The following is a 23,107-nucleotide window of genomic DNA, read 5'->3' as shown; positions in this document are numbered from 1 at the left end:
TTGAAAAGGAAGCTATCTTTCAAACAAAAAATATTCTCAGGGCATGGGGAGGAAAATCCATTAAAGAGTTTAATTCTGCTAAAATAAGATCCCTAGCTGCCCAGTGCCTGAGGCAATTCATAGAAAAGGCACAGTTTGAAAGCCTGAGTAAGAAGGCGCTGTGTCCTGGCCCGGCCTGCCCCCCCCCCCCCTCCCCCCTCCCCCCTCCCCCCCCCACCGCCCTCCAGCACAGTAGTGCCCTGGCCAGTGTGTAACTCCCTAAAATTCTGTCCTCAGTTTAACTCTTGTGCCGTGAGTATCACACTCCACAGCAAGCTTGAAAGGATCCAGCTGGCTTCCCCACTCAGCGAAATGTATTAACCCTGAGACCCTAGGTCTTGGTTTCTCCATTTTTTTTTTAATTTTTTTTTTAATTAATTTATTCTTGTTACATCTCAATGGTTATCCCATCCCTTTTATCCTCCCATTCTTCCCTCTCTCCCGTTTTCCCCTTACTCCCCTCCCCTATGACTGTGCCTGAGGGGAACAGTTTCTCCATTGTTAAAAAAAATAATAAAAATAAAAAGCAGATTTAAATTTTTACTTACACAGTTATACAAAAACAAAAGCAAAAACAAATCCTTTTACAAAATACTTAGTACCACATCCAACATGTAACTGGCATTCAATAATTATTTTCTTTCTTCCCAAAATTGGTCCCTACCCAAAACTTATTCTTCCTTAAATTAGAGGCAGGTGAGAAAAACACTAAATAAAATGTATGGTCTTGTAAGTGAGCAACTTATTATGAGCCTATAAGCACTCAACCAAAACAAAACACAAACACCATCACAGTTTCTAAGTATGTGTGCTATGCTAATTGCATACAAACCACTTGCCTTCAATAATGTATCTCAGAGGAGGACTGTGCTTGTCGATACAGGCCGTGGGTCTAAATCAACACGCCAGTGTGGCCACATTAGCTCTCAATTTGTGTAGTTTGGGGAGCAATCTAAGGAAGTCTCCTCTACCCCAAAAAAATCTCTGGGAGAAATGCAGGGGACATTTGCTGTGTAGCTCCCCATTTTCAGGAGGCTCTATGAACTTTGACAAAGGAGACTAGGTCACTAGGGTGTGACTGCCCCTAAGCTCCCCTTATCTGCCTAGTCCTAACAAACAAAATATGTGCGGTTGAAGGACCAGTTCCCCAGACAAGGGAGGAGTCCGCTGCTGTCACAGACACTGATCTGAAGGTGGGGGGAAGAGCCACTATGGACCCTCAACCTCCAGTGACAACCCTGGTGCCTCCAGACTCTCAGTTCTCTCCCCTCAGTGTGGTCACACTGGGTAGCTAGCCGAGGCCACGTGCAGCTGGACGCAGCCTCCACCACCCGGCCCGTCTGGAAGAGGGTTGGGGATCTGTGGGGTCGTGATGGAACACAGCTTATGGTGAAGCCTGGGATCTAGTCTGAAGCTCATATTTCTTACGAGAAGAAATGTAAGAAAATAAAGTCACCCGCTGCACTCACGCAGCTTGAGCTATCCCAGCGAGTGGGGCGTGTAAACGCCTCCTTGGCATCCTTTTCTCATAAGCAGCACGTTTTCCTTCTAGATGGGAGAATACTCCAGACGGTTCCCATCCTCCCAGAGAAAAAAGTAAAGCCCTTGGCGTGGCTTGTATCCAATTATCAAAAGGACCATCCACCTAATGAAAAATAAATATGAAGTCAGCTCTTCATCAACCTGTGGTTAACAAGGGCATCGCTCCCTCGCATAAAGGGAACGCTCTTCCCTGGCGGTTCCATTACTGCGGGCAGGGGCCTAGAGACACGCGAGGGAACAGGCTGGCACAGGAGGGGGTACAGCACACTCACCCACCTCACCCTGGGGACAGGACATAGCACAGTGGCCTCTGTGATACATGACTCCCTGGCACAATAAGGGAAAGGCATGAGGAGAGGACTTTAGGCTTCCTCAGAGGCCACATGTAATATGTGCTTTCCGTGCACCCACTGTCCAGGGCAATTGGCGCCCGCCAGCTCTCTCCCCTGTCTTTATGAACATGCAGATTGGCAGTTTGGGAACAACGCATCCTGTAAGGACTACGATGATGACGACAAGGACAACTCAGAGGCTAACACGTGACTATTGGCTTCCTTTTTTAGCTCGTCCAGCAGGAATGTTCAACAAAGTGTTCCTCGGAACCTTCTATGGCTGGTAACTTGATCATCCCCAAGGAAACTGGTGTTCCATTTGACAGACGTGAAGGAAAAGGCATGAACATCTGCTCGTTTGCTCCAGGTCATAGAGGCAGTACATACGTAGCACTCTCTTGGAGTTCATACCCACAAGCAATAGGTCACCATTGCTGACCTGTCTACTAACAATTAGATAAGAGGGAGCAAATTAACATTGCTCAGAGGCAGCCAGTCCCTAACCAAGCATTCAGGGTGTCTCCATCATGGGTGTTGAAGAGTCAAACCCAAGTTCAAGTTCTAGGCAGGCTCTGGGTGTACAGCACAGTAGTCAGTGTGAAGGACTGAGTGCTCACTTCCCACTAAATTTACATGCTGAAATCCTCTAGAGGCGATGGTATTAGGAGGCAGGGCTTTGTGGCTGTAACAATCGTCGGTACCAGTCCTGTTTCTTACGTGGGCAGCTCTCTGCCACAGGTGAGCATCTGGTGCGATGATCCTGCCTCCCTCTCTCTCAGCTCTCTCTCAGCTCTCTCTCTCTCTCAGCACCTACAGCTTTCAAAACCCACACCTGTGAGCCAACTAAAGGGGATTAGGCCTGCGCTGCAGCTGAGGATCATGGCAAAGCCAAGGTGCTCCCAGGGACCAAACCCCTCAACCTTGGCTTCATTATCAAGTTTCTCTGGCTGAACTAACCCAGCCCACATGCGCCGCCAAGCACTCCCTTGCAAATACAAATCATTACCCAATAAGCCACAGACACAGAGCGTGTCCTCAGCACACGGAGCCGTGGGTCAGAGCAGCAAATCCTCTCGGTTTGGAGGGAAGGGAGAGAAAGCAATGGCGTTAATTATACAAACCGGTGCTTGGAAAAGGCTTTAAGGAAGTGTTTTAAATTCTCCTTTAATTGGGAGAAGTAATTGCCTCGCTTTCATCTTCAGATGAACTCCCAAATTCTCCCACGTCCCTTTCTCCAATTCCAACAAGAAGCGCACAAAGATCAGGGGGATAAACTAACTGTGGAGATTTTAAAAGAGACTGTGGCTTTCCAGATCCTGGAACCACCATCCCCAGCAGAGATGAGTTTGGACAGGGATGTCTCCAAGGCCCGTGCTCAGTCACAGCGCTGAGCAACAATGGCTGGTTTTATCACTCTGCCCAGCTCCTGCCTTCCACTTCAGAACAGCACAACATTTGAAGAGGTAACAGCCCCTGCTCCTTAATGCTGAATCTCCCAAAATGCAAATGCCAAGACATTCGACATTTTTCCTCACTGGTGTAGCCACTGATAAGGTACAAGCCTTCACTCTGCTCCTGTAGGGAGCCTGAAAAAAAAAAAAAAAAAAAAAAACTAAGCCATGGTGAGGGAAAGGTGTTGAAGCATAAGAAAATTCGGGAAGCAAGCAGGAGGGGTTAGGGGAATGGAACTGAAAAACATGAAATGCACGTGTGGAAAATGTCCTAGTGAGTACTAGTAAAAGCATTTGTAAAGCTGCCCAACAACTTTAAGCATGCCAGCTGTCCCCCATCATGAAGGAGAAAGCCCAGAATAAAAGGTCTAAGAAATATCTGGATACTGGCTCACTGGTTAAAAGAAATGAAGACATCCCTGGGTGGTGACAAGCTGCTTCTGAATGTCTTTGTCTCTGTAGTCCCAGAGCTAGCGTCAACAGATCCACACTCCTGGAAGAGAAATGCTGGGCAACTGTGCAATAAATGACTTTTCCATCTAAGGCAGTAGTTCAAGGTGGAAAGAAGCCTCCACACAGTTACACGCTGGATGAAGGGGGAAGCCTTTCCAGGGACACCTACAGGAACGTGCTCAGCTGGGACAGTAGATTGGGGGACACAGGACCTCATTTCCTCTGAGAACTGCCCCTGTTTCCACACAGGGCCAACCCTTCCTTATCCATGATCCCCAGGGACCCTCATGGATGTGCTCCAGCTGAGTGCGCCTCTGTGGCGGTGTCATGTCACCCTTCCCAAAGCAAGGGCACCTCATTACTCTTGTCTGTCTCGATGGTAGCTCCAAACACAGCAAACTTTCAACAGGTAGTGGTTGGAATGTATTTAAAAGAAAGGAAATTAATTACCAAGAAGTATTTAATAATTTTTTTTTAAAGCCTGTCCTTCCTTTTAGAGAAATTTTCAATATAGTCAAATTAGCATTGGGGCAGTTCACATTGAGAGAGAGAGAGAGAAAGGGGGGGGTGAGTTTCTATATACTGATTTTGTTTGGGAAACAAGTTCTTTTGGATAACAGTTAAGTAACGGTTTGTAACAGAAAAATCTGGTCCCAGCCCACCTGGTGCTCATCTTCCTCCAAAGCATCATCCCGAAGGTCTCTCAAACCCACTGACATCTCTGCTCATTAGTTGGAGATGTCTCTGTTACTTGTACCACTCCCCCCTACACACACACTTCCTCTGCTAGAACACAAGACTTCTCCCTCCAAAGAATCCTCATTCACTCAAAGGCCCCGTAATTCATCTAAGTGCCATCATTCAGTATTTGTGTATTGCGGCAGTATGTATAGTCTGAGCCAGGCTGTGGGCAGTATGTGGAGTGTGAGCCGGGCTGTGGGCAGTATGCGGAGTGTGAGCCGGGCTCTGGGCAGTATGCGGAGTGTGAGCCGGGCTCTGGGCAGTATGCGGAGTGTGAGCCGGGCTCTGGGCAGTATGCGGAGTGTGAGCCGGGCTCTGGGCAGTATGCGGAGTGTGAGCCGGGCTGTGGGCAGTATGCGGAGTGTGAGCCGGGCTGTGGGCAGTATGTGGAGTGATGCGGAGTGTGAGCCGGGCCGTGGGCAGTATGCGGAGTGTGAGCCGGGCCGTGGGCAGTATGCGGAGTGTGAGCCGGGCTGTGGGCAGTATGCGGAGTGTGAGCCGGGCTGTGGGCAGTATGTGTAGTGTGAGCCGGGCTGTGGGCAGTATGTGTAGTGTGAGCCGGGCTGTGGGCAGTATGCGGAGTGTGAGCCGGGCTGTGGGCAGTATGTGGAGTGATGCGGAGTGTGAGCCGGGCCGTGGGCAGTATGCGGAGTGTGAGCCGGGCTGTGGGCAGTATGCGGAGTGTGAGCCGGGCTGTGGGCAGTATGTGGAGTGATGCGGAGTGTGAGCCGGGCCGTGGGCAGTATGCGGAGTGTGAGCCGGGCCGTGGGCAGTATGCGGAGTGTGAGCCGGGCTGTGGGCAGTATGCGGAGTGTGAGCCGGGCTGTGGGCAGTATGTGGAGTGTGAGCCGGGCTGTGGGCAGTATGCGGAGTGTGAGCCGGGCTGTGGGCAGTATGTGCAGTGTGAGCCGGGCTGTGGGCAGTATGTGGAGTGTGAGCCGGCTGTGGGCAGTATGTGGAGTGTGAGCCGGGCTGTGGGCAGTATGCGGAGTGTGAGCCGGGCTGTGGGCAGTATGTGGAGTGTGAGCCGGGCTGTGGGCAGTATGGGAGTGTGAGCCGGGCTGTGGGCAGTATGCGGAGTGTGAGCCGGGCTGTGGGCAGTATGCGGAGTGTGAGCCGGGCTGTGGGCAGTATGTGGAGTGTGAGCCGGACTGTGGGCAGTATGCGGAGTGTGAGCCGGGCTGTGGGCAGTATGCGGAGTGTGAGCCGGGCTGTGGGCAGTATGTGGAGTGTGAGCCGGGCTGTGGGCAGTATGCGGAGTGTGAGCCGGGCTGTGGGCAGTATGTGGAGTGTGAGCCGGGCTGTGGGCAGTATGTGGAGTGTGAGCCGGGCTGTGGGCAGTATGTGGAGTGTGAGCCGGACTGTGGGCAGTATGCGGAGTGTGAGCCGGGCTGAGGGCAGTATGTGGAGTGTGAGCCGGGCTGTGGGCAGTATGTGGAGTGTGAGCCGGGCTGTGGGCAGTATGTGGAGTGTGAGCCGGGCTGTGGGCAGTATGTGGAGTCCAAGCCGGGCTGTGGGCAGTATGTGGAGTGTGAGCCGGGCTGTGGGCAGTATGTGCAGTGTGAGCTGGGCTGTGGGCAGTATGTGGAGTGTGAGCCGGGCTGTGGGCAGTATGTGGAGTGTGAGCCGGGCTGTGGGCAGTATGTGCAGTGTGAGCCGGGCTGTGGGCAGTATGTGGAGTGTGAGCCGGGCTGTGGGCAGTATGTGGAGTGTGAGCCGGGCTGTGGGCAGTATGCGGAGTGTGAGCCGGGCTGTGGCAGTATGTGGAGTGATGCGGAGTGTGAGCCGGGCCGTGGGCAGTATGCGGAGTGTGAGCCGGGCTGTGGGCAGTATGCGGAGTGTGAGCCGGGCTGTGGGCAGTATGTGGAGTGATGCGGAGTGTGAGCCGGGCGTGGGCAGTATGCGGAGTGTGAGCCGGGCCGTGGGCAGTATGCGGAGTGTGAGCCGGGCTGTGGGCAGTATGCGGAGTGTGAGCCGGGCTGTGGGCAGTATGCGGAGTGTGAGCCGGGCTGTGGGCAGTATGTGTAGTGTGAGCCGGGCTGTGGGCAGTATGCGGAGTGTGAGCCGGGCTGTGGGCAGTATGTGGAGTGATGCGGAGTGTGAGCCGGGCCGTGGGCAGTATGTGGAGTGTGAGCCGGGCTGTGGGCAGTATGCGGAGTGTGAGCCGGGCTGTGGGCAGTATGTGGAGTGTGAGCCGGGCTGTGGGCAGTATGTGGAGTGTGAGCCGGGCTGTGGGCAGTATGCGGAGTGTGAGCCGGGCTGTGGGCAGTATGCGGAGTGTGAGCCGGGCTCTGGGCAGTATGTGGAGTGTGAGCCGGACTGTGGGCAGTATGCGGAGTGTGAGCCGGGCTGTGGGCAGTATGCGGAGTGTGAGCCGGGCTGTGGGCAGTATGTGGAGTGTGAGCCGGGCTGTGGGCAGTATGTGCAGTGTGAGCCGGGCTGTGGGCAGTATGCGGAGTGTGAGCCGGGCCGTGGGCAGTATGCGGAGTGTGAGCCGGGCTGTGGGCAGTATGTGCAGTGTGAGCCGGGCTGTGGGCAGTATGTGGAGTGTGAGCCGGGCTGTGGGCAGTATGTGGAGTGTGAGCCGGGCTGTGGGCAGTATGCGGAGTGTGAGCCGGGCTGTGGGCAGTATGCGGAGTGTGAGCCGGGCTGTGGGCAGTATGTGGAGTGTGAGCCGGACTGTGGGCAGTATGCGGAGTGTGAGCCGGGCTGTGGGCAGTATGCGGAGTGTGAGCCGGGCTGTGGGCAGTATGTGGAGTGTGAGCCGGGCTGTGGGCAGTATGTGGAGTGTGAGCCGGGCTGTGGGCAGTATGTGCAGTGTGAGCCGGGCTGTGGGCAGTATGTGGAGTGTGAGCCGGGCTGTGGGCAGTATGTGGAGTGTGAGCCGGACTGTGGGCAGTATGCGGAGTGTGAGCCGGGCTGAGGGCAGTATGTGGAGTGTGAGCCGGGCTGTGGGCAGTATGTGGAGTGTGAGCCGGGCTGTGGGCAGTATGTGCAGTGTGAGCTGGGCTGTGGGCAGTATGTGGAGTGTGAGCCGGGCTGTGGGCAGTATGTGGAGTGTGAGCCGGGCTGTGGGCAGTATGTGCAGTGTGAGCCGGCTGTGGGCAGTATGTGGAGTGTGAGCCGGGCTGTGGGCAGTATGTGGAGTGTGAGCCGGACTGTGGGCAGTATGCGGAGTGTGAGCCGGGCTGAGGGCAGTATGTGGAGTGTGAGCCGGGCTGTGGGCAGTATGTGGAGTGTGAGCCGGGCTGTGGGCAGTATGTGGAGTGTGAGCCGGGCTGTGGGCAGTATGTGGAGTGTGAGCCGGGCTGTGGGCAGTATGTGGAGTGTGAGCCGGGCTGTGGGCAGTATGTGTAGTGTGAGCTGGGCTGTGGGCAGTATGTGGAGTGTGAGCCGGGCTGTGGGCAGTATGTGGAGTGTGAGCCGGGCTGTGGTAACATAAATGGAGAAGATATATTCTTGCCTTCAGGAAGCTCAAGCTCACTGGAAATCAACTGTTGCCAACTAGTGGGCGATTTTAAAGCAGGAAGTCCTGGAGAAGACGTTAAAGAAGCAGCCTACTAATGTGCAGGCAAGGTGACAAAGCTGCAAGAATGAGAAGACAGGGCGGTCTTCCTGCTGGAGGTGCACAGAGCCTTGGAGACAGGATGGGAAGAAGGTGCCAGGTGGGGGCTGGCGGGCCGGCTTAGCAGTTATCCCCCGCTCCCCGCTGATCTTCTGGAGGACCCGAGTTGGATTCCCAGCACCCACATCAGGTGCTTCACAGCCACCTGTGCACGCAGTGCCAGAGGATCCATCTTTTTCTCATGCCCCTGGCAGATACCGCAGGCATTCGGTGCATATACACACACATGAGAAAATAAATACGTAGACTTTTTTTTTTATAAGGAAATAAGTCAGGTGAAATATGGGAAGGTCTTTTAAACAATGAGCTACGCACGATGCCCACAGGGAGTGATGGCAGTGTGGCTGGCGAACAGGAAGATGCGGGAGTTGAGTTCAGCAAGAGTGATGAAAACCCCTACACCTCCAGGTGTACAGGGCGGAGAGCTTTTCAGGGGGTTGCAAGGAAATGGCTTGATCACGGTTGCCTTTACGCTGATTAACGTCGGAGTACACAGAAAAGGAGGCAGATCCCCCCCCCCTTCACCCTCCGCACTGAGAGGCATCTTAGGAAGCAGCTTTGTGAGCTCCAGGCACCCTTGTAGGAAGGAGGGGGATGCTGGGGCTGACAGACTTACCCAGGAGTCCATCAGAGCTCCTGGGACTCTCATCAGAAAAGCTGAGAACCAGTGGAGCCGCAGGAGCAGGTGTAAGCGGTGGGGTCCACTGAGGTCTCCTGGGGACACTGTGAGGAGGAAGGACCTCACTGTCCCCAGTCTGCCACCAAAGAGCAAAAGAGACAGAAATGGCCTTTCCACATCACTGGGTCCCCACAAGGGGAGAAACAAACATTTTCATGCACCCTAGTTGGCCAGGACTTTGTCAGCGGGAGATCATGTGTAACTCTGAACGCTATCCCCCTTTTCCCCTATAATTCTGAAAACTGACCTTTGCTGAAGGTCCCCTGGCCTCACCCGCCCTGACCGTGAGCTCCCTCTGTCTGATGGGCCCCCTGTTTTGTCTGGCAGAGATGGCCAGCTGGTTTCTTTAACTGATAGACTCCATTTTCTGTTCTGTTCTGTTTCAGCTGGCCCACTTGACTTTGCTATTTCAATTAAAAATAAAAGGACCGTTAAACTGGGACAAAAGAAAAGGGAGTGTTCTGGGCCCTAATTTGCTTGAAGCCTTGAAGTTCTGCTGTGATGGGCATCCACTTTTCAATACGCCTGTCTCGTTGACCCCAACACAGTTGTAAACATTGAGAGTCCGGACATCAGTCGGCCATAGCAACCAGTAGAGAACCCACTCAACAGCTGTGGCTCTCACAGTCAGATCCACACACAGGCACACACAGACACACACATACAGACACACACACGCACACAGAAACACACAGACATACACACAGACTCGCAGATACACACACAGGCACACACGCGCGCGCGCACACACACACACGCACACATGCACACAGACATACACACAGACACACACACACATCCTTAGCTCATGTATATTGCTGATCTTCCAAAGTCACAGAAACCACGGCAAGCAGAGCTGGAACAGGAATGGAGACATCTTGGGTCTGGAGCTGAACTTCTACCATGATGTTAGATAGCAGATGCCGAGGCCAAGAACAGATGGAACAGGACTGGACACTGGGAAGCAGTGGGCACTGGGAAGCACTGGACAGACACTGGGATGCAGTGGACAGACAGACACTGGGAAGCAGTGGGGATTAAAATCTCCCTCTTCAAGAGGACAAGGGTGCAAACTTGTTGGAAAGATCAATCCAGAAATGTTAAAAATGGCCCAGGCATGTGTCAGTCATGATAGAAATACAGCTACAAATGCAGCAGGAATTCTAAAATATGTGAGGACACTTTATGATCACCTTTATGTCAACGCATCTCAAGGCACAGGTGAAATTAGTCACTATGACAAGATCTGAGATCCTAAAGCTGAAGTTAAAGGGTTAACGTGAACTGTACTAGGAGTAATTGAGGAGACAAACTAGTCAAGACAAACCGCCCCCTAAAAGTACCAGCAGGCAGGCAATGAGCACCCTCAAACTCTAAGAAGCTATCATTCTCACTTTAAATCCAAATACATCCATTCTAACTGACACAGGAAAACAAGCATTGTGGATGTTCTGAGAGGAGGCGATGTCTCAATACAGTCTACCCTGTGTAATGTTTTATTACATTTATTCATTTATGCATCCTGATCACAGCCCCCTCCCTCCTCTCCTCCCCATCCTCCCCTCCCACCTCCTTCCCTGATTCCCCCCTTCCCTTCTCCTTAGAAAAGGGACACGCCCCTCTTACAATCCCACCCATAACATTCAAATACAATTAAACACAGTTACCTCCTCAAACAGTGACCATTTCTCGGGATTTTCAAAATTCTCATTTTTTGAAATACAGTCTGTGAATAGTTTCTCCAAGCCCATCGCCTTCTCCAGAACACCATATAGGTCAAATCCGTCCCTTACCCTTAACCGTGAAAGGCCCCATGGGAAAAGCAGAGTGACCTATTTCTAAAAATTCCCCACAGAAGGATGACTACGTCTGGGGGACACTGGGACCCATGTAAAAGCTTAGAGGAGGAGGTTCACACATTTCTGTCAGAAACTTGAAATGGCACCATGAGCAAATGGCCAGAGTTCCGCGCAGGCCTGGGAAACAGCGTTGGTTCCAGTCTCATGAAGGGAAAGCTGTCTGTGGGAGAAAGCTAATGCAGGGTACAGTGAGACATCCCACCTGAGGAAGGAATGAGAGCTACAACTTCACTCAAGACCCCTGGTGCCGTCCTCTGTTCTGTGAGGGTCTGGGAGAGTCCAGAAAAGTCACTGCACCATTCCCCCCTTTTTTTCCATGAACCCAGAAAGAATAAAGACTGTAACAAAACAATGCTGCAGAAAGTTAACAAAACTCAACCCTAACTACAGCTGCTTAGAAAGAGAGAGGATGAGGGAAGACGGGTATTAGTTAGAGTGCAATGCCTTACCCCACACATACCTGGCCTAGCTGAGGCTAAACACGTAGACACTCTCCTGGGGGGGGGGCGGGGCTCCCTGAGGGCTTGATGAACAGGGCTTCAAAACCTCTCAGACTCTGCTAATCTTGATAATGGAGCACCTCACATTATCCATAAGCAGTGTCCTGCAACCCCAGGGATGCTGAGTGGTAGCTATTGGTAGCAGGGGTCCATTTCCCAGGCTAGTTTGTGGGTAGCAGATTGCTGTACTTTTACTATTTGTCTCAAGCACAGAAGCAGATGAGTGGATAGCAGAATTCGTGAAAGCTTTTTGGGGGGAAAAAAGAGAGATGTGCCCAGCATAGTCAGCACACCTTTAATCCCATCACTTAAGAGACAGAAGCAGCAGATCTCAGTGAGTTCATAGCCAGCCTGGTCTACAGAGCGAGTTCCAGGGCAGCCACAGAGAGACCCTGTCAAAAATAAATAAGTAAATAAAACAAAAGAGAGAAGAAGAAGAGGAGAGAGATGGAGGGAAGAAGGCAGGGAGGAAGGGAGAAAGGGAGGGAGGGAGGGGAAGGAAAAGAAAGAGGGAGAATAGATGTCACAAAAACAAAGGAGCCTACTTGGTGGGCTCCAGACTGGTGAGAGAGAGATCCCTAGGTGGATAATTTCTGAGGAATGACTTCTTAGCTTGTTGTATGACCTCCACACACACACACACATATGCACACTAATACACACAAACACATACACATGTACACACATATACATGCATGTACACACAGAGAGGATGTTGGGAACAGGTCATAAAGACAAGTGTCTTTGTCCCTAACCGCAGGGCTTTCCCCCACAGTCTTGGTTTAAAGAAACACTTGCTCTGTAGCTCAGATGTAATAGCCCTGCAATCCGCATACCCAGTGAAACTTCCAGAGAGAGGGATGCAGACCCACATGCTCTTCAGAACACTGCAGGCCTGAAGTTGGTGTGGGATCTCCTAAGCTCACATGGAGGAGACCACACACTCTCTTCACACTCCACTCAGCCCACTCACACCAGAGCTAACTCTAATTTCACCTCCTGCCCACCCCATGGCCAGGGAAGTGCATCCCGGTGAAGGTCCCATTTTTTTTTCTTTTTTTTTTTTTAATTTTTTTTATTAATTTATTCTTATTACATCTCAATGGTTATCCCATCCCTTGTATCCTCCCATTCTTCCCTCCCTCCCATTTTCCCCTTATTCCCCTCTCCTATGACTGTTCCTAAGGGGGATTACCTCCCCCTGTATATGCTCATAGGGTATCAAGTCTCTTCTTGGTAACCTGCTGTCCTTCCTCTGAGTGCCACCAGGTCTCCCCCTCCAGGGGACATGGTCAAATGTGAGGCACCAGAGTACATGAGAAAGTCATATCCCACTCTCCACTCAATTGTGGAGAATGTTCTGACCATTGGCTAGATCTGGGTAGGGGTTTAAAGTTTACCGCCTGTATTGTCCTTGGCTGGTGCCTTAGTTTGAGTGGGACCCCTGGGCCCAAATCTGCCTATCATAATGTTCTACTTGTAGGTTTCTAGGACCCTCTGGATCCTTCTACTTTGCTATTCTCCCATGCTTCTCTCATCTAGAGTCCCAGTAGGATGTCCTCCCCTCTGTCCCAGTTTCCTGGTAAGTGAAGGCTTTCGTGGGACATGCCCCTTGGGCTAGTAGGCAGATATAAGTGAGTATATACCATTTGATTCTTTCTGCATCTGGGTTAACTCACTCATTATGATCATTTCCAGCTCAATCCACTTATCCACAAATTTCGGGAATTCCTTGTTTTTAATAGCTGAGTAGTATTCCATAGTGTATATGTACCACAGTTTCTTTATCCATTCTTCTACTGATGGACACTTAGGCTGTTTCCATGTTCTGGCTATTATGAATAAGGCTGCTATGAACATGATTGAGCAAATTTTCTCAACAGAGGAATATCAAATGACTGAGAAAACACTTAAAGAAATGCTCAACCTCCTTAGTCATCAGGGAAATGCAAATCAAAACAACTCTGAGATTCCATCTTACACCCATCAGAATGGCTAAGATCAAAAATTCAAGCAACACCACATGCTGGCGAGGATGTGGAGAGAGAGGAACACTCCTTCATTGCTGGTGGGAATGCAAACTAGTACAGCCACTTTGGAAATCTATCTGGTGCTATCTCAGAAAAATGGGAATAGGGCTTCCTCAAGACCCAGCTATCCCACTCCTTGGAATACACCCAGAAGATGCCCCAGCACACAACAAGAAGGTCCCATTTCTTAAAGGTACAGTATCTAGTCTTGGATCGTCACTTGACTTTATTCTTATCTTCCCTCCGGGGCAGATTTTATAATTCTGAGAACTCAGCCTCGCTCTTAGCTGTGCCTCGTTCATAGCAAGAGCTTCATAAATGTTTCACTAGCTGATTATTTATCCATGATATGAGAAGTTTTAAAATATTTTAATACTCAGAAGAAAGCTATTTAGTGGCATTTGTTCTTGTCCTTAAGACACATCCAGATAACAAAGAAAACCTTATAAGGCAAAAAGACAGTCACATTGCCCTGGTAACAGGACGGATATGACTTGTACAACTTCATCATAGCCCCTCACAATTTCCTCATTGAGGAAGGAACTCTGGAAGAGGCTGTCTCCTGGCACCACACCTGTTCTTAAGCCACCTAAGGACAATTATATATGTTCAACACATCCGAGACAGAGCAACCATGGAAGACAGGAAAATCAGACTGGCCAAATCGCACAGTCATTAAAGAGGCTGAAGACAGTGAGTTCCCAGCAAGCTATGTTCTGATGTGGGAAGGTGTCAGGAATAGTGGTAGTTAGACCCTGAGAGTAAGGGCAGCTTATCCCGAATTACCCAACACATTTTCCAAGACAAATGCCATTAAAGCAATTCTCTTTGAACCTTTCCTTCTACTTGTAAAGCTGTAGGGGAAATGGTTCTCCCTCCTGGGGACTCTTCCTGCGCGAATTTCTTTCTAAGCCCAGTGAGGGCACCCGCCTTTCAACACAGAGCCTGGCTTCCTGGGACCTGGCTTCCTGGGACTGTTCCTTCCTCGTCTTCGCTGGCAGGGCCTCATGAGGGAAACAGAGCACCTGGTTCTACCTAATTTATCTCCCTTGCATGAATAATTGACGCTGCCTGGACAAACCAAGGCCATCACCACTGCAGGGGACATTCTCTGTTCTGTGACCGAAACCTTGTGTGGAACAGACTGGCCTGCCTCGCAGACCGGCAGCCTTGGGTTCTGTGCATGGAGAAGGTCCCTTAATATTCTATTAGGACCCTGAGTGTCAGCCTTAGTCATTCCCAATTGTTTATTAATTCACAGCTGGTCCGCTGTGATGTTTAATTGGAGAGCGAGGGCCCTTCCTGTTGATAGAGGATGGTGCTGGGTGAACACTTGGAGAATGCATCCATTTGCAAGCCTCGTAGGCCTGAGCGTCTCTGAAAATAGAACAGGGATACCGGGTAAAGGGGAAAAGAAAGGACAGGAGGAAGGAGATAGAAGGAAATAGAAGGGGAAGAGAGAGGGAGGCACAGGGAGGGGAGGAGGGAGAGTGGGCATACAGCTCAGTCGGATATAACTCACGCCTAACACATGTTAAACCCTAGGTTCAATGCCCAGGATAAGGGGTGGGAGGAGAGGACAGATGGTAGATGACCAGCACTGCATGCAAGCGTGGCTACTTCCAACACTGAGCAAGGCAGTTCCCCCCAGCTTAAGCTTGTTTGGCACAATTCTTGGCAAAGCAGAAGGACTGACCATTGCACCTTAAGCAATAAGCAATCCAGTCAGCAGGCCAAGGTCCTTCTGCAGCAGCTCCACTGCCAGGCTTCATTTCAGTACTTGGACCATTTCTTCTTCTTCTTCTTCTTCTTCTTCTTCTTCTTCTTCTTCTTCTTCTTCTTCTTCTTCTTCTTCTTCTTCTTCTTCTTCCTCCTCCTCCTCCTCCTCCTCCTCCTCCTCCTCCTCCTCCTCTTCCTTTCTTTCTCTTTCTCTTCCTCTTCTTCCTGCTCCTCCTCCGCCGCCTCTGTCTCCACCTCCTCTTCTTCTTATCATCATCATCATCATCATTATTATTATTATTACTACTATTATCTTATTCTTTGGTTTTTTGAGACAGATATTCTCTGTGTAGCCTTGGCTACTGTCCTGGACTCACTTCATAGACCAGGCTGTCCTCGAACTCACAGCGATCCAGGTGCCTCTGCCTCCTGAGTACTGGGATTACAGGCATGCGCCACCACGCCCTGATGGCGTAATCTTGAGCACATCGCAAGCACTAACACGCAGACCATAGACAAGGCTATGTCAACCACTAAACAGAAGTTGCAAAGTGAGACAGGCAGGAGCCAGTGGGACTGAAGACCACTGAGCAAAAGAGACAGGGGGCAGAGGTCTAGCCCCAAGGCTAGACACGGAGATGCTGTGACCCTGTGACCAGGCAGGAATCACACCATGTTGCATTGCTGGGGACCCAACAGGGACGGTAAGGGACAGCAAAGGTAGACTGCCAGTGAGGAACACCCAGTGGTTGAGACGATTTTGGCGTGAGTTTAGAAAAGCAGAGAGAAATACTGATGAGAAGAAGGACTTTAAAAGTTCTATCAGATAGAAAAGCATCAGTTTGGTAGTTGGAGGCTAAAAGGAAGAAGAGTAGAAAAAGAAGAGGAAGAGAAAGAAAAAAATTGCAGTGAGCAAGGGCTACATTCCTCTCTCATCCAGCCAATGGAACGTTGTGGAAAATGGAGATAGAGGCGCAAGGAGTCGGTGTTCCATCTCCCAGCTTTAGAGCAGAGAGAGGCACTTAGGGCCTGTTTACCAGCACACAAGGACCACTGCTGAGACCCATCCATGGCAACCTCTGACATAACGCGTGGTGCCATTTACAGATGAGGGACCTCTCCTGGAGAGCTCTCCCTATGCCTCCCCAGCCTGTCATCGCCTCTGTAGAGCTGTCGGGCCTCAGCAGAGTCTACCTGGAGAATGCAACGGAACGTGTGACAGTTGGTTTACCTGAAAACACTTCAAATGGATTAAAAGCCATTGAGAAGGATGAGGGACCCAATTACACCCCAACCTTCCAAAAGCTGGAAAAGTGTGTAGCTCCCAGCTTCCTGCATGAGTATTGGTCAAACCCCAATACTTACGCCTGTATGACCACTGAGCTATCTCTCCAGACCTCGGATGTTTTTCATCTTGACTGTTTGGGGTGGGGGAGGGGGAGTGACTCTGACTGTTTAAACTCATCCCAATTGTTTCTCTAACTGGCAACCAAGAATCCTAAAAACATCTGTAAGTAGATGAATGAATAAAGAGAATGAGAGCTATGCACACACACACACACACACACACATACACATATACACACACATACACATATACACACACATATACACATACACACACCACATACACACACACACACACACCACACACATACCACATACACACACACACATACACACACATATACACATACACACACCACACACACACACACCACATACACACACACATCACACATACACACACAACACACACACACACACACACACACTTGAAGGAACACCATTTAACAAAAACAATAAAATTTTGTTATTGTGGCCACAGGGACAGAGCCAAGAGCACCATATTAAGGTGAGATAAGCCAGGCATAGAAAGACAAACACCACTGATCCCGAACTCGGTGTGGACTTAGCTAAACTGATTCATAAGATCACACAGTGCTGAGAGGAGGTACGACGGCCAAGGCTGGGGAGGGCTAGGGAATCAGGGCTGCAGAGCTGTAGACAGATGGAGGCGTACACTGTGATGTTGGTCTTCTTCTTTCTTTTTTTTAACATTTTTTCTGTTTTTGGTTTTTCCAGACAGAGTTTCTCTGTGTAGCCTTGGCTGCCCTAGACTCTCTTTGTAGACCAGGCTGGCCTCGAACTCACAGCGATCCGCCTGCCTCTGCCTCTCAAGAGCTGGGATTAAAGGCGTGCACCACCACTGCCCGGCTGATATTCTTTTGCACATGCGTAACTACAGTTATCGATATTGCACTGAATAGCTGGACTTGCATTAAAAACAGTTGGAAGAAAATACTTTGATTCTCATTGCACAGAAATGCTAGAAATACGATCATGACATACAACTTCCTGTGTGGTGTTTTTGAAGTGTCACACAGTATTTCCACAAATATGCACAGCCGCCATTTTGTGTCACTTAAAAGCACAGCTAAAAACAGCAGCCCTGGGGCTGGAGAGATGGCTCAGTGGTTGAGGGCACTCTTAACCATTCTTTCAAGGACCCAGGTTCAAATCCTAGCACCCACATGCTGTAAGAATTTCAGGACAGTGTCATTTTAGGAGTTAATTTTCTGTTGTTTTTTGTTTGTTTGACTTTTTTAATGAGACACAGTTTCATGTATCCCAGGCTGGCCTCAAAGTCACTGTCTCATTGAGGATGCTTTTGAATTCCCCATTTTTCTGCCTTTGCCTCCCAGGTGCTAGGAAGACAGGCATGACCCAGTATCCCTGGCTATGTCAGGATAAATTCCCGTGTTAACTTATAAGGTCAACCTAACATTAAAGATCCATCACCTTCCCCATAAATCACTTCATATTATTTTACAAATAGAACCTACTACAACAATGCTGGTAAATACCAAAACTCAAGAATATACAAGAAATTTGCATATGCATGATTACTAATTAAAAGCATAGCATTTCTGGCCAGATGCTCTTTATTCATGTGCCCGCCCAAGCTTTGCCTATGTCTATACGCTTTAGTGTTTTGGTCTGCGCAGTGGTGGAAATGGTATCTAACCCATGGGCCTATAGTGAAGTTAGTTAAAATACGTAAAGCCCTGGGTCATGACCACCAAGACCCTGGGCTGTTAGGACACTTCCAGCCTTTCAGTTAGCTTCTTTAGACCTACACTTTCTCCTGCATCCAAGAGACTTAATTTCACCCCATGCTATGTCTCTCAAAAGGATCAAAATTACACTGGATATGGCATTGTGCGCCTGTGGTCCTCACACAGAGATTTCCAGGAAGCCCAGGGGTTCATTATCAACAGAAGTCCGGATATAAAAGTCCTGGGGATCTATGCCTCTTAAAGATCTATCATGGTGGGAAACTAGGACAAGCCCAGCCCATAGCTACCCTCATCCATCTGCCCTCCCACGCTGAGCTAAGTTAGCGACTGAAGACGCCGGCAACCATAGTGACTCGTCACCACCGCTCACACACATCTCCTCAGAGGCTTCCGAGTGGGCAGGTATTGTTATCCCCAATTACAAATGGAGAAGCTAAGGGACAGTTGGGTTAATGATTCACGCAAGGTTACGCAGCTAATAGACCTGTGCTGAAAGCTCGGGCAGTCTCACAGGTCTCACTCTTGACCCAAACAAATCAGCTCAAGGACCAAAGGATAACGTAAGACAGAAATCATCCACGGTCTGCAGAAAAGCAAATTGTTTTCTCTATGCATCCATGGCCTCAAAAGTTTAAAATGCTAAAGCTAAACTCTCCGACTCATAAACTTCCTAAGTGTCAAGCAGCAACTGCTGGCATCATCATCAAAGCTGAGCAGCAGTGGGCATGAGGCGCCATGATAAAAGATGGCGAAATGCTAATCGTACCAGCTGAGATGCTAGTGTCAAATTCCACACTAACAACCACAACTAAGCCGCAGGCTCATTGTCTGCATCGCTCTCAGGTGCGCCCTGCCAGAGTCATATTAAAAAGGGGTGGGGGTGGGTGGGGGAGTTTAAATCAAATTTACAAAGGTAGACACTAGGATAAAACGCATCTGCTGCACGCGTACCTGACAGGGGGAGGAGCCTCAGGTACCTGCAGAAAGTGGCCGAGGGTCCACTCCTGCGCCTCACCTCAGAGCATATCTCGTTTGTTTGTTTGTTTGTTTGTTTGTTTGTGAGACAGGGTTTCTCTGTGTAGCCTTGGCTGTCCTGGACTTACTTTGTAGACCAGGCTGGCCTCGAACTCATAGCGATCCTCCTGTCTCTGCCTCCCGAGTGCTGGGATTACAGGAGTGTGCCACCACGCCCGGCTTCCGGAGCATATTTCAAGAAGAGGTCTGCTTCCTGCTCACCCGATTCTCAGAAAAATTCAACCGCTCCCCCTTTCTCCTCCCACCAGAAATAGCTAATGAGGCACACAGGGCGGACTTAGCCTAGCAACAGGCAGAAAATGTCCTAATGGGAGGTAATCCCAGCACCCTGGAATCTGGAAGGTGCCTGAGGTGTCCCTGCATTGATTGGATGAGGCTAGCTTTAAGTGAATAGTCCTATCACACCTAAGGAAATAAAGGCAGTCATCAAAATCTCTCCCTCACAAAGAAAAAAGCCCAGGGCCTGATGGATTGAGCGCAGAATTCTACCAGAACTTCAGAGAAGAGCTAATACCAATACTCCTCAAACTACTCCACAAAATAGAATCAGAAGAAACATTACCAAACTCATTCTATGAGGCCACAGTCACCTTGATAGCTAAACCACAGAAAGACTCAACAAAGAAAGAATTTCAGACCAATTTATCTTATGAACATTGATGCAAAAATATTCAATAAAATACTCACAAACCGAATTCAAGAACACATCAAAACTATCATTCACCATGAACAAGTAGGCTTCATTCCAGACATGCAGGGATGGTTCAATATATGGAAATCCATCAATGTAATTCATCATATCAACAAACTTAAAGAAAAAAAAACCACACGATCATCTCCTTAGATGCTGAAAAAGCATTTGACAAAATCCAACACCCATAAAGTCCTGGAAAGAGCAGGGATACAAGCCACATACCTAAACATAATAAAGGCTATGTACAGCAAGCCTATAGACAGCCTCTCTCTTACTAATAAATGGGGTTCCACGAAGGTACAGCTTCTAGGAGAGATGGGAAACACTTCAATAAGAGATGTCCAAAAAGGTAGCCAGGCATTGTGCCCTTTGCTGAAAGAAATGCTTTCTAAGGCACTGAGTGTAAGGTAATTCTGTATTCAAAAATGGTCCAGAGTAAAGAGGAAATAAGAAGAAATCTCAAATGTGAAACAAAAACTTAGGAAGGAAGATTTGTTTTCTTATTAAACCCAATGATCGTTGTCTGTTGCTTACAGATTAGCAAAGTCAACATTAATCACAATCAAAATCAACATTGACTCTGAATGTGCTGAGGTATTTGATGCCGATGAGAAGCTGGGAAAGCCTTAGTCTGCTTATGTGTTAGCATCGACCCAGCTCTGTAAATATTGACACACGAGAGTGTCAGTAAGGCATGACAAACAAATCACGAAGATTTGTCAGTCTTGGGGAAGTATCGTTTTGACTAGCCCCCAGGAGAAGAAAAGAAAAAGAGTAAAAAGAGTTTCAAATTTTACCATCAGTTCTTCCACAAAAAGAAATTCCTTTGTTGAAAAAAAAATACATAGCAGTTTCTTTTCCTCCCTTTTCTCCTCAGGCAGAGGACTGCCCTAGTTCCTTCCCTTCTCTCTGCCTTTGCTCCTTCTTATCTTCCACAGGCCATGAACAGGGTCATAAAAATCTACATTCAGCCCTCAAAGCATCCTAAGTGAGGAGAAGCTCCCAAGTCAGGCAGCTGAGCTTGCCCACACCTTGTTCCTGGGGGTGGGAACTCTTACTGCTGTTTAATTTTTCCCACCTGTGTGCCCACTGCCTAACCATCACAGACTTCTTCCTGGAAGATGGTGGGCTCTTTGGACGTCCCTAGTCAGGTCTATCTCTTCTATTATCTGACAGTCTGTTATGGTTTCATTGGTCCTATTCTATCCTCTGTCTCTCTGTCTCTCTGTCTCCCTCTCTCCCTCCCTCCCTCTCTCTTTCTCCCTCTCTATCTCTCTGTCTCTCTATCTCTCTGTCTCTCTTTCTTCATCCCCCTCTCTCCCTCCCTCCCTCCCTCTCCCCCCTCCCCACAGCTTGTACATATGAGAGCATGTGAGAGGTGCATGTGCCCACGCACACACATGCCCAGGCTAGAAGAGGACATATAAAGTCTTTCTCAGTCACTCTCCATCTGTTGAGACAGGGCCACTCACTGAAGTGACTGTTTCAGATAGGCTGACTGGCCAGTGAACTCCCGGGATGTGCGTGCCTGTGCCCTGCCCAGTGCCAAGGTTACAGGCACATGCAGCCAGCTCAGCTTTTATGTGGATGCCAAGAAACTAACCTCGGGTCCTCATGCTTTCACAGCAAGTGTCCTTACCCACCAGGCCATCGCCCAGCCTGCTCTCCGTAAGCACCCATCAAATCCATGTCAGATGTCCCTGTCATCTTTTTAAAATTCATTTCTTCTCAATTTTTATTGTAGCAAACTATACAAGAACATGAAGCATACTATAAGTTCAATAGTACTAAATACACCATGCTGTGCAGCCGTCATCAATGTCCATTTCTACAGCGCAGTTTTATATCCATTAAATGATAGCCCCCGCCCTTGCTCCGGGGACCAGCATTCTGCCTTCTATCTCTGTAACAGGACATCTGTCCCTTCATGTGTGCTGACCTCAAGCTCCATTGACGTAGCATGTCCCAGAATTCCCTTCCTCTAAGGCTGAATTCCAGTATTTGCATATACCATGTTAGCTTTTGTCTATCCACACAAAACTTGCCTTTCTTATGTTACCATAATGTGCTTGCAAATACTTCAAGACCCTACATTTAATTCTTTGGGACTGACAGCCAGAATTGGAATTTCTGAGTCCTATGATAATTCCTTCCACCTTTAATTTTTTAACAATTGCCGCATTGCGCCCAGATACACACACACACACACACACACACACACACACACACACACACACACACACAGAGAGAGAGAGAGAGAGAGAGAGAGAGAGAGAGAGAGAGAGAGAGAGAGAATTTCTTCAAGTTTTATTTAAGTGTTTTATTTCATTGTCTGAGTTTATGTGTGTGTGCTTTTCCTGCATGTATGTCTATCTACCATTGTGTTCAGTACCTGAAGACATCGGACCCCCTGGAACTGGAGCTACAGAGGGTTGTGAGCCTCCGTGCACATGCTGGGAATCAAACCCAGGCCCTCTGGAAGAGCAACCACTGCTCTTAAACACTTGAGAGCACTTATGGCACAACACTCTGCAGTATCATAAAAATAACATTGCAAAAATCACCTCAAGTGAACCAAAAGCCTACGTGTAAGAACCAAAGCAATGAAAATACTCCTTTTAAAACCCGTTTTCCTGTTTGAATTTTGATTTTGGATGGTGGTCTACCTATTGCATCCCTCACTACATCTTCACTTGTGTCTTCCACCCCGAAAGATCACCTTGCCTTAAAGACAGCCCGGTGACTTCTTCTGCAGCTTCTCTCAGAGTCTGTCTGTGCCTCTTCCTAGCTTCTAGGGGTTGCCATGGTTGCGCCTGTAGCCGCATGACTCCACCCTCTGCCTCTGCACCTCCTCTGCTTTCTCCTGTGAATGCTCCACTTGCTGGACTGAGTGATCCTGAATTCCTGTACGACCTTGTCATCAGTGCATCTGCACACACCGAACCTGCACATGGTGCAATGTGACTGTCATAGCTTGCTTCTTTGTTGCTGTGATAAACAAGGCATCTTGGGGCTGGATGGGTGCGGGGGGGGGGCGAATTTGTCTTACATTTCCACATCACCAAGCATCACTAAGGGAAGTCAGGAACTCCAGCAGACGCAGAGGCAGAAGCATGGAGGAATACGGCTTTACTGTTTTGCTTCCCCTGGTGCCCTCAGCTACCTTTCCCATGCAGCCCAGGCCTACCTGCCTGGGGATGACGCTGCCCACAGTGGACTGGGCCTTCCAAAATCAACTAGGAATTGAGAAAGTGCCCCCCACAGACACGCCCATGGAGGCACTCCTCGGTTGATGTTCCTCCTTCCCAGCGACTCTAGTTTGTGTCAG

This window comes from Acomys russatus, chromosome 28 (genome assembly GCF_903995435.1).
Source record: "Acomys russatus chromosome 28, mAcoRus1.1, whole genome shotgun sequence".
NCBI lineage: Eukaryota > Metazoa > Chordata > Mammalia > Rodentia > Muridae > Acomys > Acomys russatus.
The sequence above is the reverse complement of the archived record's forward strand: the minus strand, read 5'-3'. Positions refer to the sequence as shown.